General features: G+C 37.0%; 1 long non-coding RNA gene across 1 annotated transcript; it reads left to right on the forward strand.

Moving 5' to 3' along the window:
* Positions 1–784: 784 nt before the first annotated feature.
* Positions 785–22984, forward strand: LOC140824671 (uncharacterized). Its single transcript, XR_012116434.1, has 3 exons — positions 785–1659; positions 1694–1777; positions 22892–22984. It is a non-coding gene; the product is annotated as an uncharacterized lncRNA (long non-coding RNA).
* The last annotated feature ends 2 nt before the right edge of the window (positions 22985–22986 follow it).

Consider the following 22986-nt stretch of genomic DNA (forward strand, 5'->3'; position numbering starts at 1 on the left):
ATATTAACATGCGCAAACTCATTTACTCCAAATTTTTTTTATAGATTACAATACTGGCTTCTTCTTCTTTGTCCCCCATATTTAGCATTGACAAAAGTTATTTCATATTTTTCATTTTTTTAACCTTGGTACTCGAACAAATTATTTTTTATTAATATCTTAAAAACTCGAAGTATGTATTGTTAATCATACCAATTATACGGTAATAAATTAAAGTATAAAATAAGATTTGTGCAAATATAAACACATGTTTAATTCCTTTTTTAAAAAAAATAGAAACAATCATAAGTTGCACCACAAACCGGGTAAACACCTCAAGAAGGTGACTTTGCCTAGTCTACTTATCTATACTACTTTATTAAGTTTGAGACACTTAGAGTAACTAACTTTGGTGTCATGGTCTGTTTTATTAATTATATATATAAATAAAATGTTAAAATTTTAATGTAAGTTATATGTAGTTCAATTGATAGAATCATTGTCACTTGCTGTTTAAGTTATTGGTTCAATTCCTACTGAGGTCATTTTTTTTATTTTTTATTATTTTTCAATTTATTTTTTAATTTATATATCAAAATTACAGTGTAGTCCCTCACTATTTCTTATAATTATATTTTGATCCTCATTTAAATATAAATAAAATGAATTATAAAAAATATTATACAAGCACGCAATACGTGCGTTGGTACACTAGTATGAATGAATAATTTGTAAAGGGCCTGTTTTCCGGTATCCGGTAACGCCCTAAACACGCGTCATGAGCCTGCTCCTCCACCACATCACATGCAAAGGACAACAGTACGTGGGACAGGCTCTTCTCTCCATCGCAGAGCATCGAGCAATTTCTTCCACCGCATCAGAGAACGGGAACAACAGGCTCTTCTCTCCACCGCAACATACAACAGCGCACAAAAAGGATGGTCGATTTCGTTCTTTTCTTCTCTGGTTTGCTCTTGTCTTGCTTTCGTTTGGAGTTTTGATTTCTTCTCTTTAGTTTGCTCTTGTCTTGCTTTTGTTCGGAGTTTCTGATATTTTCTCTCCACCGCGGCAGCGAGCCATTTGTTTTTGTTCTGCTTTTTTTCCCCTTACATTCTTGGTTGTTCTTTCCTGGCTTTGTTCGGGGTTTCCGATTTCTTGAGGTTCTTTTTTTTGTTGGGTTAGTTTTTTTCTCCTGTTTATGTTTTGTTTGTTGATTTATGTATTTGCATATGCTCATACTCGTGAATTTGGTTTGTATTTCTGTGCATATAAGATATGGGTGATGGGTTTAAGGCTAAAACATGACTGTAGTTCAAGTTGAACTAAACAACACTTGGGCCTTAGGAGTGACACCGCGGCAGCGATCCACTTGTTATTTTAAAGCGTTAATCCGCTCAAAATGGCCAGTTTTCTCCCGGTAATAGGTAACGCTCTTACAACACATCACTGCCTAGGGCCAAAACCACGCGTGATGCGCTCTTTTCTCCTCCTCACCCTTGACCTATCGGTTGCAACAGATTTCTGCATCTCTTCATTTTCCTCCTCCTCCTTCTTTCTCTTGCTTTGACTTTTGTGTTTCCGCCATTTCAAAGAGCAGCGTCAAAAAAACTTGCCACGCTGTTTGAGTCCACCTTTCTCCAGCTCCTCGGTGTCGCCTCTACTGTGTTTCTCTCAAAGATGGTTAGATTTTGCACTGCCATTCTTCTTTGTGGAGGAATATATCATCCTCATAGTTGATGCTACAACAAAGTATGGAATTTCGAGACAAATGGAAGCATTTAAGTCAGGTTTTGATCAGGTTTGTTCTCTGTCTATCATGAATGGTCATTTGCATGATTTTTGTGAGATACACTTTGAATAGTGAAAGGAATTAAATTCCTTGATATAGTTTCCTTTTTGTATATATAATATCTTTAATGTTTTGCCTTTCTGGACTTGAGAATAATCTCTAATTTATGATGTGATCCCGTATAGATTTCATATTTGATATGAGACTATAATTTATATAACCGATAATATCTTTAAGATATGATATAATCCTTAAGATATGCTATCTTTGATTCAAAAGAGTTTGTTTCCTTATAAAATTGGTTTTCTATATTTTATAGGAGTAAGAAGACAACTTAGTATAAAAAGGGAGAAAACGGTACAGAACGTGGCTGATGACTGGAGAGGCGAATTCATACGAAGTGACTTTTTCTGAGTAAAGCAATCTCGGGTCATTAATAAAGTGTTGCTGTGAAGTGCTGACCCCATCCGTAGACAACACCTAATCACTGTTTTGATTAGTGTGTTGAGTTTCGAAGATTTGTCACTTCTCAGTTGATGCATCCTATATAGTTGTGTTATACGATTTATTAGAGGTTTAGGATGCAATTTGGTACTCGCCTTTATAAGGGAGTTGTGTTATTCTTTCACTAGTATTGGTCTTTGTAAACTTACAAGTTTTTCTAGTGAATTATTTTGCCCTGAGGCACCGCACAAGTATTTTATACTTGTGCATAATCAACTAACTCGTCTCTCGTGTTGTTATTATTCCAGTCACGTGTTGGTGTGTTAAAAGTATATTTTCCGCTGCATGTTGTCGTGGGTGTTACAACACCTACGCACAACACCTACATTCTGATACATACAACACTCAACCTCATCACGCTCACACTGTGAAAACAGAACTTTCAATTGGTATCAAAGCTTCCACTTGACGCTACTAAGTGAGATCCTGTTTTGTTTTGTTTTCTCATAGTGAAAAAGGATTATGGAAGCATCAACAAACACAGTTTGTCGACCTCCCGTGTTGGATGGATCAAACTATACTTTGTGGAAAGTAGAGATGAGGGTCTTTATAAAATCTATTGAAGAAAGAGCTTGGCTGCGTGTACTTGATGATTGGAACCCACCAAAGATCGAGGATGCTGATGGAGACTCTCGGCTCAAACCTGAAAGTACATGGACAATCGATGAAGTGCAAACTTCAAATTTTAATTCCAAGGCTCTCAATGCTATATTTTCATCTGTTGACACAAGGATGTTCAACTTAATCACCAATTGTGTCTGTGCCAAAGAAGCTTGGGATATACTTCAGAAACATTGTGAAGGATCCGAGAGCGTGCGTAAAACTAGGCTAAGGATGGTGACTTCAAAATTTGAAAGCTTGAAGATGGAGGACAAGGAGTCTATTCTTGAGTATGATAGCCGGTTGAGACAACTTTCTAATGAAGCTCAAAGTCTTGGAGATCCCATGCCCAATGAAAGATTGGTGAACAAAGTCTTAAGATCTCTCCCTGAGAGATTTAATGTCAAAGTGTGTGCAATTGAAGAATCTAAAGACACTTCAAAAATTAATTTGGATGAATTAATGAGTTCTCTCAGAACCTTTGAGATGAACCTTGATTTACAAAGGAAGGATAAAGGGAAGACAATAGCCCTTGAAGTCTCAACCGGATCTTATGATGAAATCCTTCAAATATCTAAATAGGTGGGTAAGTCTGATTTAGGTGAAGAATCGATCTCTTTTTTTTTACTAAGAAATTTGGTGATTACTTGAAGACCATGAAAGAGAAGAAGAAAATTAGACAAAAATCTGTGTTGCCCAATATCACCACTTCTGCAAAAACTCAAAAGTTTACTCCTAAGAAAGGACAATTTCGACCAAAAACCGAATTGCAAATCCAATCAAATGTCAGAAACCTGGATTCAGTGCAATGTAGAGAGTGTTCGGGATATGGACACTATGCCAATGAGTGTGCCAATCGACTTCGGAGAAACAAAGGCATGACTGCCACCCTAAGTGATGAAGAGTCTGATGATGATCAAGGATCAAATGAATCTGAAAATCACACATCATTATCTGCTGTGATCAAGGAGAAACGCTCAATGCAAATCAATCCTTTGGGTGTTGCCACAGGTGTTGCAATACCTGGCCGCAACACCTCTTCGAATTCAGTATGTCTTAATTCTACAATCCTTGGGGAGTCAAGTCAGTCTGAAACCCAAGAGGTAGATGATGATGAAGTCACTATAGAAAGTGTGCAGACAATGTACGAAGAACTATATGAGGACTGGATCAAAAGAACTAAAGGAAATGCAATTCTCTCCAAAGAGAACGCTGAGTTGAAGTCACAATTATCACGACTTGAAGTAATCTTAAGCAAAAAGGATCTGGAATTGTGCAAAGTCAAGAAGGAGCTTGAAGAAGCAACTCTAATTCTTACTAAGCTCAATTCAAGTTCAACCAAACTTGATTCACTTTTGATGATTGGAAAAAATGACAAAGCTGGACTTGGTTATCCGAATAGCTGGTTCGAAATTGGAGAATCCTCCAATACTGAGAGAAACCAACTGTTTTTGTCAAAAGAAGTGTTGAAACCTCGAATGCTACACACACTGAAAAAGGTGTTCCATCAAAAGGGCGAATATCTACCAAGAAGTCCAAATCCAGAAAACGCCACTTTTTCTATCACTACTGTTTCAGACCTGGACATATCAAACCCTACTGTTTTAAATTAAGAGATGACTACAAAAGGTGGGAATCTGAACAGGTGTTGCCACAGGTGTGGTATAACACCCGACGCAACACTGCCAACAGAAAACCGACGGTAAAAAAGATTTGGGTACCAAAGGCTAAGATTCAATGTTCTGTTATCTATACTTCATTAAAGACTAACATTGCAGGAATATGGTACTTCGACAGTGGCTGTTCACGCCACATGACAGGTTCTAAAGACCATTTGATTGACTATGTTGAACGAAGGAATGGACATGTGACGTATGGAGGCGGTGCTAAAGGAAGAATTGCTGGCAAAGGAACCTTGAATGTTGATGGACTGCCTAATCTACACAATGTGCTTTATGTCGAAGGGCTTAACTCAAACTTAATAAGCATAAGTCAACTTTGTGATGACGGTTTGCATGTTAAGTTTGATAAAGACAATTGTGAAGTGTTTGATAATGCTAATACTCGTATTTTGACAGGTACAAGGTCTGCTTATAATTGCTATCAACTTGGAGAAGACTTGGTATGCAATCATTCAAAGGTGAGTGAATTAAACTTGTGGCATCAGAAATTGGGACATGCAAACTTCAAGACATTAAAGAATCTTGGTAAGTACGATGCTGTGAGAGATCTAATGGGAAAAACAATCGAGGATGATATTGATGGGCTGCTGAACGAAAGTGAGACACTGCCCAACACAGATGTTGCACCCGATGTTGTAACACCGGAGACAACACCTGCACTGGCAGAGTCAATGATGAACCAGGAGAGTATACTGAGAATGATGACGTTGTAACCAATGAAGAGATTGATATTTCCAGTAAGATTCAGAAAAATCATCCATCATCTCAAATCATTGGTGAAGCATTTGGTGGAATGCAAACTAGAAGAAAGGAGAAGGTAGATTATCGGAAAATGATGGGTCTAGTATGCATGACGTCCGTATACTCTCAAGTAAGCCATTCTTGTTTTGTTTCACTCATTGAACCCAAAAATATAAATGAAGCCTTAAAAGATGAATTTTGGGTTGATGCAATACATGAGGAACTTGAACAATTTGTTAGGAATGATGTGTGGGATTTGGTTCCCAGACCTGATAATGTGAATGTTATTGGAACCAAATGGATTTTTGAAAACAAAACTGATGAATCTGGAATTGTTGTGAGAAACAAAGCAAGGCTGGTTGCTCAAGGGTATACTCTAATTGAAGGAATTGATTTTGATGAGACATTTGTCCCTGTTGCCCGGATTGAATCAGTTAGACTTTTACTTGCTATTGCGTGTCACATGGACATAAAATTATATCAAATGGATGTGAAAAGTGTCTTTTTGAATGACATCTTGAAAGAAGAAGCTTATGTAAGCCAACCTAAAGGATTTGATGATCCACACCACCCGGACCATGTCTACAAGTTGAAGAAGGCACTTTATGGACTTAAACAAGCTCCACGAGCATGGTATGGTAAGCTTACGGAATTTCTGCTTGACTTAGGCTTCAAACGAGGTGAAGTTGATAAAACTCTTTTTATTAAAAAGTCAAAGCATGAAATACTTGTCTGTCAAATTTATGTGGACGACATCATTTTTGGAGCTTCTTCTCAAAAGCATGTTGATGATTTTGTTAACTGTATGTCTACCACATTTGAAATGAGCATGGTAGGAGAATTGAGTTTCTTTCTTGGACTACAAATTAAACAAATGCATGATGGGATTTTTCTATGTCAGTCCAAGTATGCCAAGAATTTGGTGAAGAAATTTTCTACCGAGAACACTAAACACATGAAAACACCAATGGGGTCAACGGAAAAATTGTCCAAAGACGATGTTGCGGCAGGTGTTGACAACACCCAGTATCACAGCATCATAGGCAGTCTTCTTTACTTAAGTGCAAGTCGTCCCGACATCATGTTTAGTGTATGTTTGTGTGCCAGATACCAGGCTGATCCTAAAGTCACACATTTAAAAGCTGTCAAAAGAATTTTGCGATATATATCTGGAACAGTTGACTTAGGTTTGTGGTACACCAAAGAAACAAACACCAATTTAGTGGGTTTTAGTGATGCTGATTGGGCAGGAAACCTTGATGATAGGAAGAGTACCACTGGTGGATGTTTTTATCTTGGAAACAATTTGGTGTCATGGTATAGTAGAAAGCAAAATTGTGTGTCTTTGTCCACTGCTGAATCAGAGTATGTTGCAGCTGCTAGTTGCTGCTCACAACTTCTGTGGATGAATCAAATGATTAAAGATTATGGATTCAACAGTGACTCCTTAATTGTATACTGCGACAATTCAAGTGCAATTGATGTTTAAAAAAATCCAGTGCAACACTCTCGAACGAAACACATTGACATTAGACATCAGTTTATTCGAGATTTGGTTGAAAAGGGTATGATTCGAATGGAATTTGTTGGAACTGAGAACCAACTGGCTGATATTTTTACAAAACCATTGGATTTTGAGAGATTTTCCAATCTTAGGAAGTCTCTCAGCTTGTGTACACAATGATCACTCACGGATGTTGTCTTCAGTGTTACAACACCTGTGGACGTACAACACTCAGCATGCATGTGCATTTTATTTCTAGGATGCTAGACATATTGCATACATCCTGTTTTGTGTGAAGCTTGTACAAGTGAAGGATACTGAATGGTGCGCTCTCAGTTGTGAATCAAACTTTCTATCAAAATTCTCTAAAAGTATGGAGTATGCTCAATCTAAGTCATAAAGCTATTGAGGATGTTCGTGTACTACATGATCTTGTCCAATGTAGATAATGACTTAGAAAATTCTTGAGCAATAAGGTGAAAAATAGAAAAGAGGAGAAGAATTTGAAAAAAAATGGAACAAAAATATTGTTTAGAAGAAAATGGAAAAAGCTACCTAGAGGAATCCTATGAAGACCGTTCTTCTAGTGTGGGAGCTACCACTTCTAAGTCAAAATCCAGATGGAAAAAGCTACCTGGAGGAGTCCTATGAAGACCGTTCTTTTAGAGTTGGAGCTATCATGTCTGAAATAAAAATGTTCAAGAAAGTTTGAGTCCAACTTCTGAGTGTTGCCAAGAGGTGTTGTCAACACCCAAGTACAGACTGATCACAGTTTGATCACATGTGTGTGTATTTCATTTTTGATCATATTTTAGGCATAAATTTAAGTCACTCATACTGATGTTACGTAAATTCATCATGTCCAGTGGGCTACCAGTTTTTAATTCATGAAATTCGAAAAATAACCTAACCAACTTAATTTTGAAATACCTTGATATCTAACGGTTAGTGGGGTTAATTCGATGTGGCGTTTCATCCTGCCTGATCTTCTTGAAAGAATGATTACAATGGTTCAGAAAGTTACCGTTGGGTGAGAGTAAAAACTGATTTGGAAAGGGGCTGCAGTCACGGCTCAAAAGAATGTTACCGTTGGAGGGGCGTACTTAAATACTTAGGAATGGATGATGAATAACTTTACTATTTAGTCTTTTCCCGCACGTTCTAAAATTTCTCCTGCTCTCACTATTCATTTTTTTTCGGAAAATATCTTTGCCTTCGCGATTCCCTGTGTTCCTCGATCCACACTACTTCTTTTGTTCTTTATTTCGCAGATGGCTGGCTTCGATCCTCACGACATTAGGAGTGAAATGGCTGCAAGCATGGGTGAAAAATCACCTGACCCAACACCCACAGCTGAAACCAATGTTGAAGGGTTGGAAATTGTGGGTGTACCAGAAGAACCAATCCCGCTGGAAATGATCGCTACTGGTGAACCTGGGAACGAAATCAATGTCGAGAATCCCCCAAATTTTGAGGCCGTGAATAGAGCCTTTCCCCCTGCTCCTATGCGTCGAAGGTCAAAAAGACAAGCAGGGTTCGATTCTGACTTTGTCCCTATCAAGAAGCCAAGGGCATCCACCTTTTCAAATATTCTGGTCCCTGATTTCTCAACTGGAGACGACTCCAATGATGAAGATTTTGAGTTGGTGGCTCGCCCCAAACCAACTGTTGCTGCAAAGAATCTGGTTCTACTTCTGGTAGTCAAAAGCCAAACCCCATCACAGATTCTAAAAAGGTTGCAGAAAAGGGATTTCCTAATGAGCCTGAAGAAGATGAACAATCTCTGGCCGAGTTTCTTAATCAACTTAGGGAAGAAAAGGTTGCCAAGAAACAACTGCCTAAAGATGATGAGCCTGATTCAGAAATGATGCAGGAATTTGAGCAAAACCAGCCTGGAGCTTCTGAAGATTCCTCTTCATCCTCTGTATCCGATTTTGAGTCTGAAGAACAAAATGATGATGATTCTGAAGATATTAGCTCTGAGGAAAGTGAATCTTTCAAAGATGCTGCTGATCCTGCTGCCGATGTTGAGGAGGATGTTGACAACACCGAGCAACACACTGACTCTGATGACTACGATTTGAGTAAGTCTTTTTCTCCCAAATTTTATTCAGAGGATGCCTTGGCATTGTGGCCATTGTTTGTACAGCGAGAGCTGATTGAGGAGAAGAATATTGATATTGATGCATATGGGAAGCACAATCTAATTGAATTCTTCAAGAAGACTAAGCTGCCATATCCCTCACTGATCTATGGAATCTTGGAGTCTCACGGGTTCATCAGGGATATTGATGAAGATCTCTGCCTTGTTAGAGATTCCCTGAAGATTTCTCCTGTGTATTTTAAAGGCAACAGAAAGATTGATCTGCCTTGGCTGACTTCCAGTGTTGCTCCGGATGTTGGCAACACTGCTGATGCAACATCTGAATCTCTACCTGAGACAGCCGTCCAACCACCGACAGACGCCCCACCTGATGGCTATGTCACATTGTCCATATCCTACATTCAAGCTCAGATTGCCTATGGTCGACAACAAATTGAAAATGCAAGACGAACCATTGAGCATTATGAAAATCAGGTGGCTGATTATGAGCTTCTGCTGGATGTGAGTTTATTTTCTGGACAAAAAGGGGGAGTAGAAGACACAGCTGGTGGTCCTGGTCCAAGTGGAACAAAAATGGCTGATGATAATACGGCTGGCAGTAGTGAAGAAGAATGACACTTTGGTTTAGTTAATTCCTTCTTTGATGGCTGTAGTTTTTTTTAAGTATCTGCATTTTCTCTGATGTTAACTTCCCTTCGATGTTGTGATTCGAGTGCTGTAACATCTAACATACAACATCTGTTTTAAACCGATGCTTGCTTTCAGGGAAGGTTTACCGGTCAAATTCAGGGGGAGTCAACTAAAGTTGGCTGAGTCATTGATCGACTAATTCAGGGGGAGTTGAGCTGTATAACCATGTTGGGGTGTTTTGTCCAGAAAGGCAAAAAAGGGGAGATTGAAAAGAATTAAATTCCTTGATATAGTTTCCTTTTTGTATATATAATATCTTTAATGTTTTGCCTTTCTGGACTTGAGAATAATCTCTAATTTATGATGTGATCCCGTATAGATTTCATATTTGATATGAGACTATAATTTATATAACCGATAATATCTTTAAGATATGATATAATCCTTAAGATATGCTATCTTTGATTCAAAAGAGTTTGTTTCCTTATAAAATTGGTTTTCTATATTTTATAGGAGTAAGAAGACAACTTAGTATAAAAAGGGAGAAAACGGTACAGAACGTGGCTGATGACTGGAGAGGCGAATTCATACGAAGTGACTTTTTCTGAGTAAAGCAATCTCGGGTCATTAATAAAGTGTTGCTGTGAAGTGCTGACCACATCCGTAGACAACACCTAATCACTGTTTTGATTAGTGTGTTGAGTTTCGAAGATTTGTCACTTCTCAGTTGATTCATCCTATATAGTTGTGTTATACGGTTTATTAGAGGTTTAGGATGCAATTTGGTACTCGCCTTTATAAGGGAGTTGTTTTATTCTTTCACTAGTATTGGTCTTTGTAAACTTACAAGTTTTCCTAGTGAATTATTTTGCCCTGAAGCACCACACAAGTATTTTATACTTGTGCATAATCAACTAACTCGTCTCTCGTGTTGTTATTATTCCAGTCACGTGTTGGTGTGTTAAAGTATATTTTCCGCTGCATGTTGTCGTGGGTGTTACAACACCTACATTCTGATACATACAACACTCACCCTCATCACGCTCACACTGTGAAAACGGAACTTTCAAATAGTTCCTTTTGTTTCCTTTCCTTGCGTCCTATTCAAGAAATTGTGTTGATTTTGTTCATGAATCTTCTGCCGTTCTGAGGCGTATGATATGATTTACCAATTCCTGAATATTTCTTCTAATGTATAAAGATCTTGGAGTGTAAAATTTATACATGAGATGTAAAATGTATTGCCCCAAATATTTGCGACTTGAATAAGGTTTATGATAATTAAAACCGTTTTTCCATTCGCACACATAGAAAGATAGTTATTACATGTGTGGATAAGTTTGTAACTCCTGCCAACATTGGTAAATGAGCTGTATTGCTTCTAAGTTAAAAATTATCTTTCCCTGGATTTTAAAGAGGCAACCTTTCGTATCTTTGCAAGATCCCTTTTCCTGGACTTCGTTTTGCGTGATATGATATATTACAGAGTTTCTGATATTTGCTTCTGTTGGAAACAAGATTCTGGAGTTTGACAAAACGTAAATCAATCAATTAACAAAATATGAATCAACTGATGCGCACAAGCATTTTCGGCAACTGAAGACAGCTGATACAATGATACAAAGTAAAATGATAAGTTGAAACTGATTAGTTAAAAACATAGTGTCTTAAAAGCTTCTCAACTGAAGACATCTCGGGAAAGACCAAAGGAGACAAACAAATTACAAGAGCGTCGCACCTCGATCACTACAGCATAGAACAAAGTGTTTCGGCTATTGCATTTAAGACGCCGTATCACAATCAATGAAGAGAACATTGCCCAAGGAATGATGAAGTGGCAATCAACGGATACTAGAATTCAAATGCATATCAAAGTTACCGTTGAAAAAGAAGTATAAATATAACTGAAGAACAGCAGATGAACAAGAGAGACAATCATTCAATCTTAAGCTTGCTGTTACTCTGTCAAAATCTCAGCTCACTCTCATTTGAATTATTCATAGCAATCAAAGCTACAATCTGAGCTTATTAGCACTATCTAAAAGCTGTTAGAATCAATTGTGCTAATATCAGTTACGTACTGAAAATATTGTATAGAACTAAGAGTTTCAGTTTCGGCAGTTGTAAGTTCAAACTGAAGTGGGTCTGTACAAGTGTTGTACTCGATCAAAGTCTTTTAGTGAATATCCTATCCTTGTGATAGAAGGGGTGATGTAGGAGTAATTAAATTCTCCGAACATCCAGAAACAACTCTTGCATATTTCTTTCAGTTTTGTATTCTATCTTTCAATTAGTTACTTTCCGCAACTATTCTAGTTTAACTGATTGTTATTGACCAACAAGATTCCGAGACTCAGTTTGTCACCAAACTGAACTCAAATATTGTTAAAGAACATTTTTAAGTGTGAGTGTTTATTCCCCCAACCCCCTTTCTAAACACTCTTATTACGAGAACCGATCCTATCAAGTTATCAGAGCAGTTGAATCTTGTTTTTGAATACTTCTGATCTATAAATCTGTTAGCATGACTTCTTTCAATAAAATTCCTATGTTCTCAAGAGAAGATTTTGATGACTGGAAAATCAGAATGCAGGCTCACTTAGCTGCACAAGATGATGATATGTGGTTTGTCATAACAGACGGACCCATGAAGATTCTGAAAGCAAACACAGCAATAGCCATAACTGAAGGGGCACCACAGAGAATTCAGAAGCCCAGAGAAGAGTGGACAACTGAGGACAAGAGAAAAGCCAATCTTGACAACGTGGCCAAAGATACTCTATACAAAACATTGGATAAAGCAACCTTCAACAAAATAAAGATGTGCAAAACAACAAAAGAAATTTGGGAGAAGTTGATTCAGTTGTATGAAGGAAATGACCAAACAAAAGAAAATAAATTATCTGTTGCTGTCCAGAAATTTGACAATATCAAAATGAAGGTTGGAGAGTCAATGAATGAGTATGATGAAAGGGTGAGCAGTATTGTAAATGAATTAAATGCACTCGGTAAAGTGCACACTAACAAAGAGGTTGCATTAAAAGTAATGAGAGGTCTTCCAAAGGAATGGGACGTCAAAACTATGGCTATGAGAGAATCAAAAGACTTGAACCAGATCAAAATTCATGAACTATTTGCTGATTTAAAAGCTTATGAATTTGAAATGCAGAACAGAGAAGGAGAACCATCTACTCCTACAACTACAACTGCCTTAGCAGCTGTCAGAACTGAATCAAGCAGTTCAGCTGAGAAATATGCTGATCAGTTAAGTAATGATGCAATGTCATTATTCATCAAAAAGTTAGGGAGGTTCATGAGAAAGAACCAAGGAAACTTTCAGAAGCAATACCAGAAAAACAATTCAAAAGAAGAAACAAATGCTTGCTACAATTGTGGCAAAACAGGTCATTACATTGCAGACTGTCCTAAACCTAAAAAGGACAGTCAAGGATCAACTGACAGAAGAAAGAAACCATATGATCATAAAGAAGGCCCACAGAAGATAAGAAAACCTACAGAAAGAAACATGAAGTTCTACTAGCTGAAGAGAGCAAATCCAAATGGGCAGAAACTAATAGTGATGAATCAGAACCAGAAAGCTCATATAGCTCAAGTGATGAAGAGGAAGTCAAATGTCTAATGGCAAATGATGCTGAAGCAGAATCTACAAGTCAACAGGTATTTGATTTTAGTTCAATTGATTTTACAAGAGAAGAACTCATTTTGACATTGCATGATATGGTAAATGAATACCAGAAACTTGGATTATCATTTGAGGAAATGAAATCAAAGCAAAATGATCCCATAGACAACAAAACCAAAACTGATGAATCAGTTGATGAGTTGAGTCTAAGAAGGGAAATTGCTGAGCTAATAGCGGAGAAAAAGAAAGATCAGTCACTGATCCAGAAATTGATCCTTGAAAATTCAAAACAGACTGAACTCATTCAATCTTGGAATAAGTCGTCTACTGCATTGAATGAGATGCATAATTCTCAAAAATCAGTTTCTGACAAAACTGGTTTAGGGTTCAGTAATCAAGGAGAAACACTTTCAAAAGATACACAACCACAGTTGACAGTAAACAAAGGAAAGTACATTCAATTTGTCAGATCAACAGTAGATCAAGAAAAATCTGAGCCTAGCAAAATGAATGAACAATCCATTGAGAATATGTATAAGGTCAAAAGACATGGAGTTGGTTACAGTCCAAAAATCTCTACTGACTCAGTAAGTCAGTCATCAAAAATGTTTGGAAGGAATCGTTCAAATAAGTACTCGAATTATCACAACTGCAAACCAGTTCAGAAAAGATACAGACTAAACAATCAGTCGAACCAAGTCAAAATACATATTGTGTCATCTATACAACACACACCTAACACACAGAAGCCGAGAAAAACAATTTGTAACACAGCTACTGGAAAGACAGTTAGACTAATCCAAGTATGGATTCCAAAGGGACTAATAAGTCGTGGACCCAAATAGATATGGGTACCAAATCATATTATGTATGTGCTTGCAGGTTACAGGTACAGATAGAAATTCAATATGGTATTTGGACAGCGGATGCTCACGACATATGACAGGAGATGCAAGTATGCTATCTCAACTGACCAAATATAGTGGTCCAAACATCAGTTTCGGAGATAATTCCAAAGGTAAAACCGTGGGTAAGGGTAAGATTATCCATGGTAACTTTACTATTAAAGATGTATTATTGGTAGAAAATCTAAAGTATAACTTGATTAGTATAAGTCAGTTATGCGACAATGGATTTTTGGTACAATTTGATAAAAACTCATGCTCAGTTAAAACATCAACTGATGAAATCATACTAACTGGCAAACGATGTGGAAACACATATAAAGTCAGTTGGAATGAACAGCCTCATGCACCAGTTTGCTTCATGGCTTCAAATTCATCTCAAAACTGGTTATGGCATAAAAGATTAAATCATTTAAACTTTAAATCCATTGCTTATCTGAGTAAACATGAACTTGTAACTGGTCTGTCCAAAATAAATTTTTCAAAAGAAAAACTTTGCTCAGCATGTCAATATGGAAAACAAGTACGATCTTCTTTCAAAAACAAGGGCTGTAAATCTTCATCCCGATGCTTAGAACTATTGCACATGGATCTCTTCGGTCCAATTCCAGTCATGAGCTTAGGGGGAATGAAATACACCCTGGTGGTTGTAGATGACTTTTCAAGATTTACTTGGGTTATATTTCTAAAATCCAAAGACCATAAGACTGCACAACTGATTAAACTCTTCAAAAGACTTTTAAATGAAAAATCAGTTGGGATTGATCGAATCAGATCTGATCGAGGAACTGAATTCATCAATCAAACACTTTCAAATTTTCTAGAAAATGCTGGAATCAAGCATGAGCTCTCAGCAGCAAGAACTCCTCAGCAAACGATGTAGCTGAGAGAAGAAATCGGACCCTAAAAGAAGCTACTAGAACAAAGCTTGCTGATTTTGGGATTTCTCAAAGATTTTGGGCAGAGGCAGTAAACACTGCGTGTTATACTCAGAACAGATCGATGATTAATAAGAATCATATGAAAACACCATATGAGATCTGGCATGGAAGAAAAAGTATAATCACCTATTTCAAAATATTTGGCTGTAGATGCTTTATTCATGATAATGTTAAAAATTACTTAAAAACATTTGATGCCAAATCTGCAGAAGGAATTTTCCTTGGATATTCATCAGTTAGTATAGCTTATAGAGTCTTTAATAAGAAAACTTTAAATGTTGAAGAATCTGCGCATGTTAATTTTGATGAAACTGTACTAACTAATAAGCCAACTGATCAAGTTGAGCTAGCTGATCGATTGACAGATATAAGTTTGGACGATGATGATAAAGATGAAAGTCATAACAATAAAGACAACTTCCAAACACCAGAACCAGAGATTTTAGATCAATTAAATGAGCAGGAAGTCAATGACAACAATCAATTATTAAAGGAAACTGATAACATTCAAATACCAGCTGTTGAGACATTAAATGAAACTGAAAATCGCACTCAGATGCCAACTGAAGAAGTTGCTGATGCAACAAATACAGAATACAGATGGAGAAAATCACATCCACCTCATCTGGTAATAGGAAATCCATCTGATCCTGTAAGAACTCGCAATCAAATGTTAAATTTATTTATTCACTCAGCTTTTGTCTCACAATTGGAACCAAAGAAAACTGATGAAGCTCTTACTTATCCCAACTGGGTAAATGCTATGCAAGAAGAGCTGAATCAGTTCACTCACAATAACGTCTGGAACTTAGTTCCAAGACCAACTTCAAAAACCATTATAGGTACGAAATGGGTTTACAGGAATAAGCTAAACGAGGATGGCTCAGTTATACGCAACAAAGCAAGACTAGTAGCACATGGATATAGGCAAGAAGAAGGAATTGACTATGATGAGACGTATGCTCCAGTTGCAAGATTGGCAGCAATCAGGATATTTCTTGCTTATGCATCCCACAAAAACTTCAAAGTTTATCAGATGGATGTGAAAAGTGCATTCCTAAATGGTCAGTTACAGGAAGAAGTATATGTCGAACAACCTCCAGGTTTTATTAATCACAAATTTCCTGATCATGTATATTATTTAAAAAAAGCATTATATGGTCTTAAACAAGCTCCCAGAGCTTGGTACGAAACTCTTTCAAAATTCCTAACTGATCATGATTTTTCAGTAGGATCAGTTGATAAGACCTTATTCAAATTTACGAAAAATAATCATATCTTATTAGTTCAAATTTATGTTGATGATATAATTTTTGGGTCAACTAACCCCAAATTGTATGAAAAGCTTGCTAAGTTAATGCAGGATAAATTTGAAATGAGTATGATGGGTGAACTGACATTCTTTCTTGGACTGCAAGTGAAGCAACTGGAAACTGGTATATTCATTAGTCAAACAAAATATACAAAGGAGCTGCTAAAGAAATTTGGTATGGAATCATGTTCAGCAACAACAACTCCCATGAGCTCATCAGTTAAACTAGACATTGACGAAGGGGGAATATCAGTAGAAGCGACATTATACAGAGGATTAATAGGTTCATTGCTATACCTAACAGCCAGTCGCCCTGATATTGTTTTTGCTGTCTGTATGTGTGCCAGATTTCAAGCAAACCCTAAGCAATCACATTTCTCAGCAGCCAAAAGAATTCTGAGATATCTTAAAGATACACAAAATGTTGGATTATGGTATTCCAAAAACTCCACCTTCAATTTAGTTGGATACTCAGATGCAGATTATGCAGGATGTAAGCTTGATCGCAAAAGTACAAGTGGATCTTGTCAGTTCTTAGGAGATAGACTGATCTCTTGGTTCAGCAAGAAACAGACATCTATAGCTACATCAACTACTGAAGCAGAATATCTTGCTGCTGGTAGCTGCTGTGCACAACTGATTTGGATTCAGCAACAACTGAAGGATTATGGAGTCAAGTCAACTGAATCGCCCATATTTTGTGATAATACAAGCACAATTGCCATTACTTATAATCCAGTTCTTCACTCAAGGACCAAGCATATAGATGTCAGGCATCACTTTATCAGGGATCATGCATTGAAGAAGGATATTCGACTAGAATATATTTCAACTGAACAGCAAGCAGCTGACATCTTCACAAAACCATTATCCGAGGCTAAGTTTTCTTATTTTAGAAATATACTTGGCTTAATTGAGTTGTCTTAGAAATTATTCATTTTGCTTCACTAACAGAATTATATGCAGAAAATAAGAACACAACAAATCGAAAATAACATTTTATTACGCATACCAACGTTTCCAGTTTACAGAACATATCATGGCATCAACTGAATCAAGCCATGCTCTAACCCAATCATTCAATTCATAAATTCGAACTCTAGCAAATGCCCTAGATTTCGAAATCTTATCCACAACATGCCACTCCTTCCACAACAACGCCTCCAAAAGACAATTGTCTTCAACCAAATCTCTAACATGCCTAACTTCAAAACGTGCAAGATACTTCAGTGCTCTTGCCTCCTGAGCACGAGTAGGAATAGCACCACTGTCACTAACCCTCTTCAATTCATGAATTTTCTCCCATGTTGTCAACACCTTCTGCAGGACATATCTTTCCATTTTTCTTTTGATATCTGCTAAACGAGGAGCTGATTGTTCAATCACATGGACATGAGTGCTGCTGCATGTATCAGAATCGGACATATTGAAATATTTTGAACTGATATTGCATCACACTCTAATCACTATCATCTTATTTATAGGACAAAGACGTTGGAGAAGCTGAAGAGTCTCAAGTCAATTAAAGAGGCTTTCACATATACCGAGGACTTTTAAGTTATCAGTTGTTCATTATCAACTGACACCAGTTTGATTTTCATTAACAGCCGTATAAATAGTATCAATTCATAATAAATTTATGATAATTAGTTTCTTAACAGTTCACTTGTTTACTTATCACAACTGGTTTTTCTTGTTTGCTCATAAGTTTACAACTGATGAATCTCACACAGATAATTATGTGCCGAAATAAAGAAAAATGACGCATTATCAAAATAAACATTTTATTTATCCATAAATTTTGTAGAGAACAACATGTTGATAAGTTTCTTCAACACTAGCTATCCACATCCTCATCCAAACAGCCAAAGCTGAGGAAGAAGTCTTGGAGAAGCTGTGAGAAGAAGCAATGTCGTTAAGGATCTCCAGCTCCTTGCGAAGCATCAGCTCATAGAGATGGCCTTCCTTGAAAGCATCCACCTCTACATAAATATTTAAGTGCCTTCGCACCTCTCTCAGCTGGGCCATCCGCCTGAAAGTGGTAACCCTCCCAGAATTGTACAGAGGCTCCAGCTCCTGTAACTCTTCCCAATAGGGAAGACTGGCATAAAAAACCTTGTCCTCTATGGCAGCTTTTTCAGCTTCAAGCGAAAGTGAAGAGACGTTTGAACTGCTTACTCCTTCCATTTTTTTTTCCGATACTTGTGACTAACTCCTCTACTTTTATTTATAGGTCAAGACGAGGAAAATGAAAAGACACTTCCTTAAATGACGATTACTCTACTAAGCCTCAAGATTTTCTTAATTAATCAGCATTACTTTATTTTCACGCATTTATTTAGGGGGAATGGTGGTTTAAGAGGTTAACTGAGAAGACAGTTGTTAGTGTATTCTCAACTGAAAGGACTCAGCTTCACTAACTGATCGATCAGTTGACAATTTCACTAATCTTCTCATATAAGTTAATTAATTAAATCTATTATATTCCAAATCAAATGACGTGACTGTCTGCCAAATCATGATGAATTTCAGATTATAACGTGGACACATTTTTAACCATTCAAAATTGTACACACGCTTACAGCACACGTACACACATTTTTTATTCAAAATATTTCTTGGACTGACACGTGTCCAATAATTCAAACAGTCACAAACAAAAGTACTTTACCCGCTTTGATTCAGTTCGTCTTCCTTACATTCACGATTATTCTCTATTCTCAAAGCAAATCTATAATTTTTGTCTCGACAGGAAATCACTCAGCTATCAATGGCAACTCAAATTCCTGCTCATATATTGAATGCAATGGTCATCGATTTTAACTCCGTTCTATCGATTCAAGAAACAGATATTAAGGATGTATTTCTAAAGCTTGAATCAGCAGGTCTCAGGAAGTTCTTAGGACAATCTTCCCAAAAGATATATCTCAAAGAGGTCAACGAATTATATAGAAAAGGATTTATCACTAATAATGACACTATATCTGTGACTATCAATGATCAGTTGTTACGTCTTTCTGAGGAATCTTTCGGAGAAATCTTTTCTTTACCAACTGATGGTTATGTGAATTTTTCTGAAGCAAAAACTCAGGACATTGAAGAAATGCAATCCCGATTATCTGCTGATGGACAAAAAATCAAGGTTTCCGATCCAAAGAAGGAACTGAAACCAGAAATTCAGTTGCTAGCTGATATCGTAGCAAAGGGAATATTAGCAAAAGCCGGTTCTTATGCTGCTCTTACACTCGAAAAATTCCATGTAATGACCATAATCATGAGTGAAAAGAAAGTAAATTGGAGATATATTCTGTTTAACATCTTGAAGAATATGCTCAAGTCATCCAAACAATCATGTGGCTTTGCTATCCAGATCAGTTATCTGTTAAAACTGAAAGGTTTAGTAGCTGAAAATGCTGAAATATCATCAAAATTCAAAGTTTTTACTGCCAAAAACGTCTTGGTATCAAGGACCAAACTGGAAGTTGAACCATCACCAGTTAAGAAGGTCAAAACAGCAAAAACAAAACTGATTCTCAGTGAATCAGACACAGAGAAAACTCCTTCACCTAGGCTTGTCAAAAGACCAAGGACTAAAAGAACCAAAACAACAACAACAATGGAAGTTATTCGATCAGCTGATCAACAACCCATTCAAGCCATACCCTTGCAGGTACTCTCACCTGATGAACCAGTTACTAAAGCCAAGACAACAGCTAAAGTTAAAGCCCAATTAACCCTTGTGAATCACCCTACCATCTTGCCAAGGGCCAGATCTAAAGGTATAATATTAAGGGAACCAGTGCAATCAACACACTGAGGGATGGATCTTCTTCACACTCTTTCAACTGACAAAGGAAAAGGACAGCTAGTTGAAGAACCCCGGCCATCCAATGTGATTCAAACACACATTGACCTTGTTTGGGAACAGGTCAATGCATTTGCCACATCACAATTAAAATCTTTTGACCGTTGGAAAAGCTTCAGAACAGAAATCTTTGCCAAAGAACTGAAGCATAGATCTCAACTGAATAAGTTCATCAAATTAGAAGAAATTGTGATGAAAGTAGTCAAAGCTGCTACAATCTCACAAGCATTAGAAAGGCAGAAATACTTCTTTGATCAGATTCGCGTCAAAAAATTAGCAAGAATGGTAGCACAGCTGAAGTCCAACTACCATCCAACAAGTCCAACTGCATACAATGATAGAGCTGTGTTCACTCAACTGGACGCAGATCTTAGTAGCCTGCAAAGGGAAATAAGATTTTGGGAAGAAGATCAGGAACTGGTTATTCATGAAAAACCTTTCAACTCAAATCCTGAAAAAGATTTATCCTTCTCTCCACAGAAAGAACCATCTCCACCACAGTCAACTGAAAACCCAGTTCAGGAAATACCTCAATCTTCTCAGAAAGAACAACAGTTATACTCTAAAGAAGAACTATCCTTGGCAAACATCGATGAAACCATTCAAGCTGTTGCATTAGAAGCTCAGTATGACTCAGTTGCTCAGTCAGCTGAACAACCAGAGCAAGATATTAAAATATCATCTGAAGCTCCAACTGAGTCACTCATTGATGAAAAAGTTATATCTGCTCAAACTGAAGCTCAAACTAAAGTACCTGTTCAGTCAGAAAGTTCTGCTGAACAAGTTGTTCAAACTGACGAACAAGCAAAACCAGGAGACCAAGAAACTGCTGAACATGAAGAAAGTCAGTTGCTCACTCAATCAAAAGAGCAAGAACAAAGTCCAGTTAATCCTCCACAGGAAGCCTCTATGCATGAACCATCCATCTCCATCATTCAGGCAAACAGACCATTATTTGATCAAAATCAACCATCTTCATCTCAAATTCAAGAAAACATTCCAACTCAATCTACGGTTGGAACAATGGAAATTAATCAAGCATTAGTTCTTTTTGGACAATCATCAAAGCATTCAGATACACCCAACCAGCAACCATTAATTCAATCTACAAAAATGGATACTGTTCTTGAAGAAATTCAGAACATACAGTACAGCATGCAGCAGATGATAGCTGAAATCAAGAAAATTCAACACGAACAGCTGTCGCATTCTGTCAAATTAGATTCTTCGATTGAATTTGACTCAGCAAAACTAAACAATCTTCAAGCCAACATGGACTCTCTTAGCAAAACTGTGCAAGAAATGAAGCAAGGGCTAGTTGGATCATTCTTTACAACTCAGAATGTAATCAGTCAGAGAGTTGAGCGACTGGAAAACTCTGTTTCTAATCGAATCACATCACTACAAACCTCCTTCACAACTGTCGTCTCAAGTATCTCAGCAGATGTAAAACTATTATCAATTGACGTTCGAAAGTTATCAGACCAAATGGAGATGTTTGACAAAAAGGGGGAGAAGATTTAATCAGATTATTTATATTCTCAGATTTTATGTTATTTACAAGGAATCCAGATATTATATTTTCAGTTTTTATGTTATCTACAAGAAGCCCAGTTATTTTATAATTCAGCTGCATAGTCTACAAAGAGCTTTGTTATCCGATCTTAAATCACTTGGTTTTGTCAAACACCATAAAGGGGGAAATTGTTGGAAACAAGATTCTGGAGTTTGACAAAACGTAAATCAATCAATTAACACAATATGAATCAACTGATGCGCACAAGCATTTTCGGCAACTGAAGACAGCTGATACAATGATACAAAGTAAAGTGATCAGTTGAAACTGATTAGTTAAAAACAGAGTGTCTTAAAATCTTCTCAACTGAAGACATCTCGGGAAAGACCAAAGGAGACAAACAAATTACAAGAGCGTGATCGAGACTACAGCATAGAACAAAGTGTTTCGGCTATTGCATTTAAGACGCCGTATCACAATCAATGAAGAGAACATTGCCCAAGGAATGATGAAGTGGCAATCAACGGATACTAGAATTCAAATGCATATCAAAGTTACCGTTGAAAAAGAAGTATAAATATAACTGAAGAACAGCAGATGAACAAGAGAGACAATCATTCAATCTTAAGCTTGCTGTTACTCTGTCAAAATCTCAGCTCACTCTCATTTGAATTATTCATAGCAATCAAAGCTACAATCTGAGCTTATTAGGACTATCTAAAAGCTGTTAGAATCAATTGTGCTAATATCAGTTACGTACTGAAAATATTGTATAGAACTAAGAGTTTCAGTTTTGGCAGTTGTAAGTTCAAACTGAAGTGGGTCTGTACAAGTGTTGTACTTGATCAAAGTCTTTTAGTGAATATCTTATCCTTGTGATAGAAGGGGTGACGTAGGAGTAATTAAATTCTCCGAACATCCAGAAACAACTCTTGCATATTTCTTTCAGTTTTGTATTCTATCTTTCAATCAGTTACTTTCCGCAACTATTCTAGTTTAACTGATTGTTATTGACCAACAAGATTCCGAGACTCAGTTTGTCATCAAACTGAACTCAAATATTGTTAAAGAATATTTTTAAGTGTGAGTGTTTATTCTCCTCCCCCCCCCCCCCCTTTACTCTTATTACGAGAACCGATCCTATCAGCTTCCTCCGACTTCTGCATTGGGTTTCAGGTTTTATCTGTCCAACCTCTTAAAGTTTTCATTGAAGGAGAATTGGAACCACTATGGAATGTATGTATTACTAAAAAATCTAACATCCAGTGAAT

This window comes from Primulina eburnea, chromosome 2 (genome assembly GCF_022965805.1).
Source record: "Primulina eburnea isolate SZY01 chromosome 2, ASM2296580v1, whole genome shotgun sequence".
In the NCBI taxonomy this organism is placed as follows: Eukaryota; Viridiplantae; Streptophyta; class Magnoliopsida; order Lamiales; family Gesneriaceae; genus Primulina; species Primulina eburnea.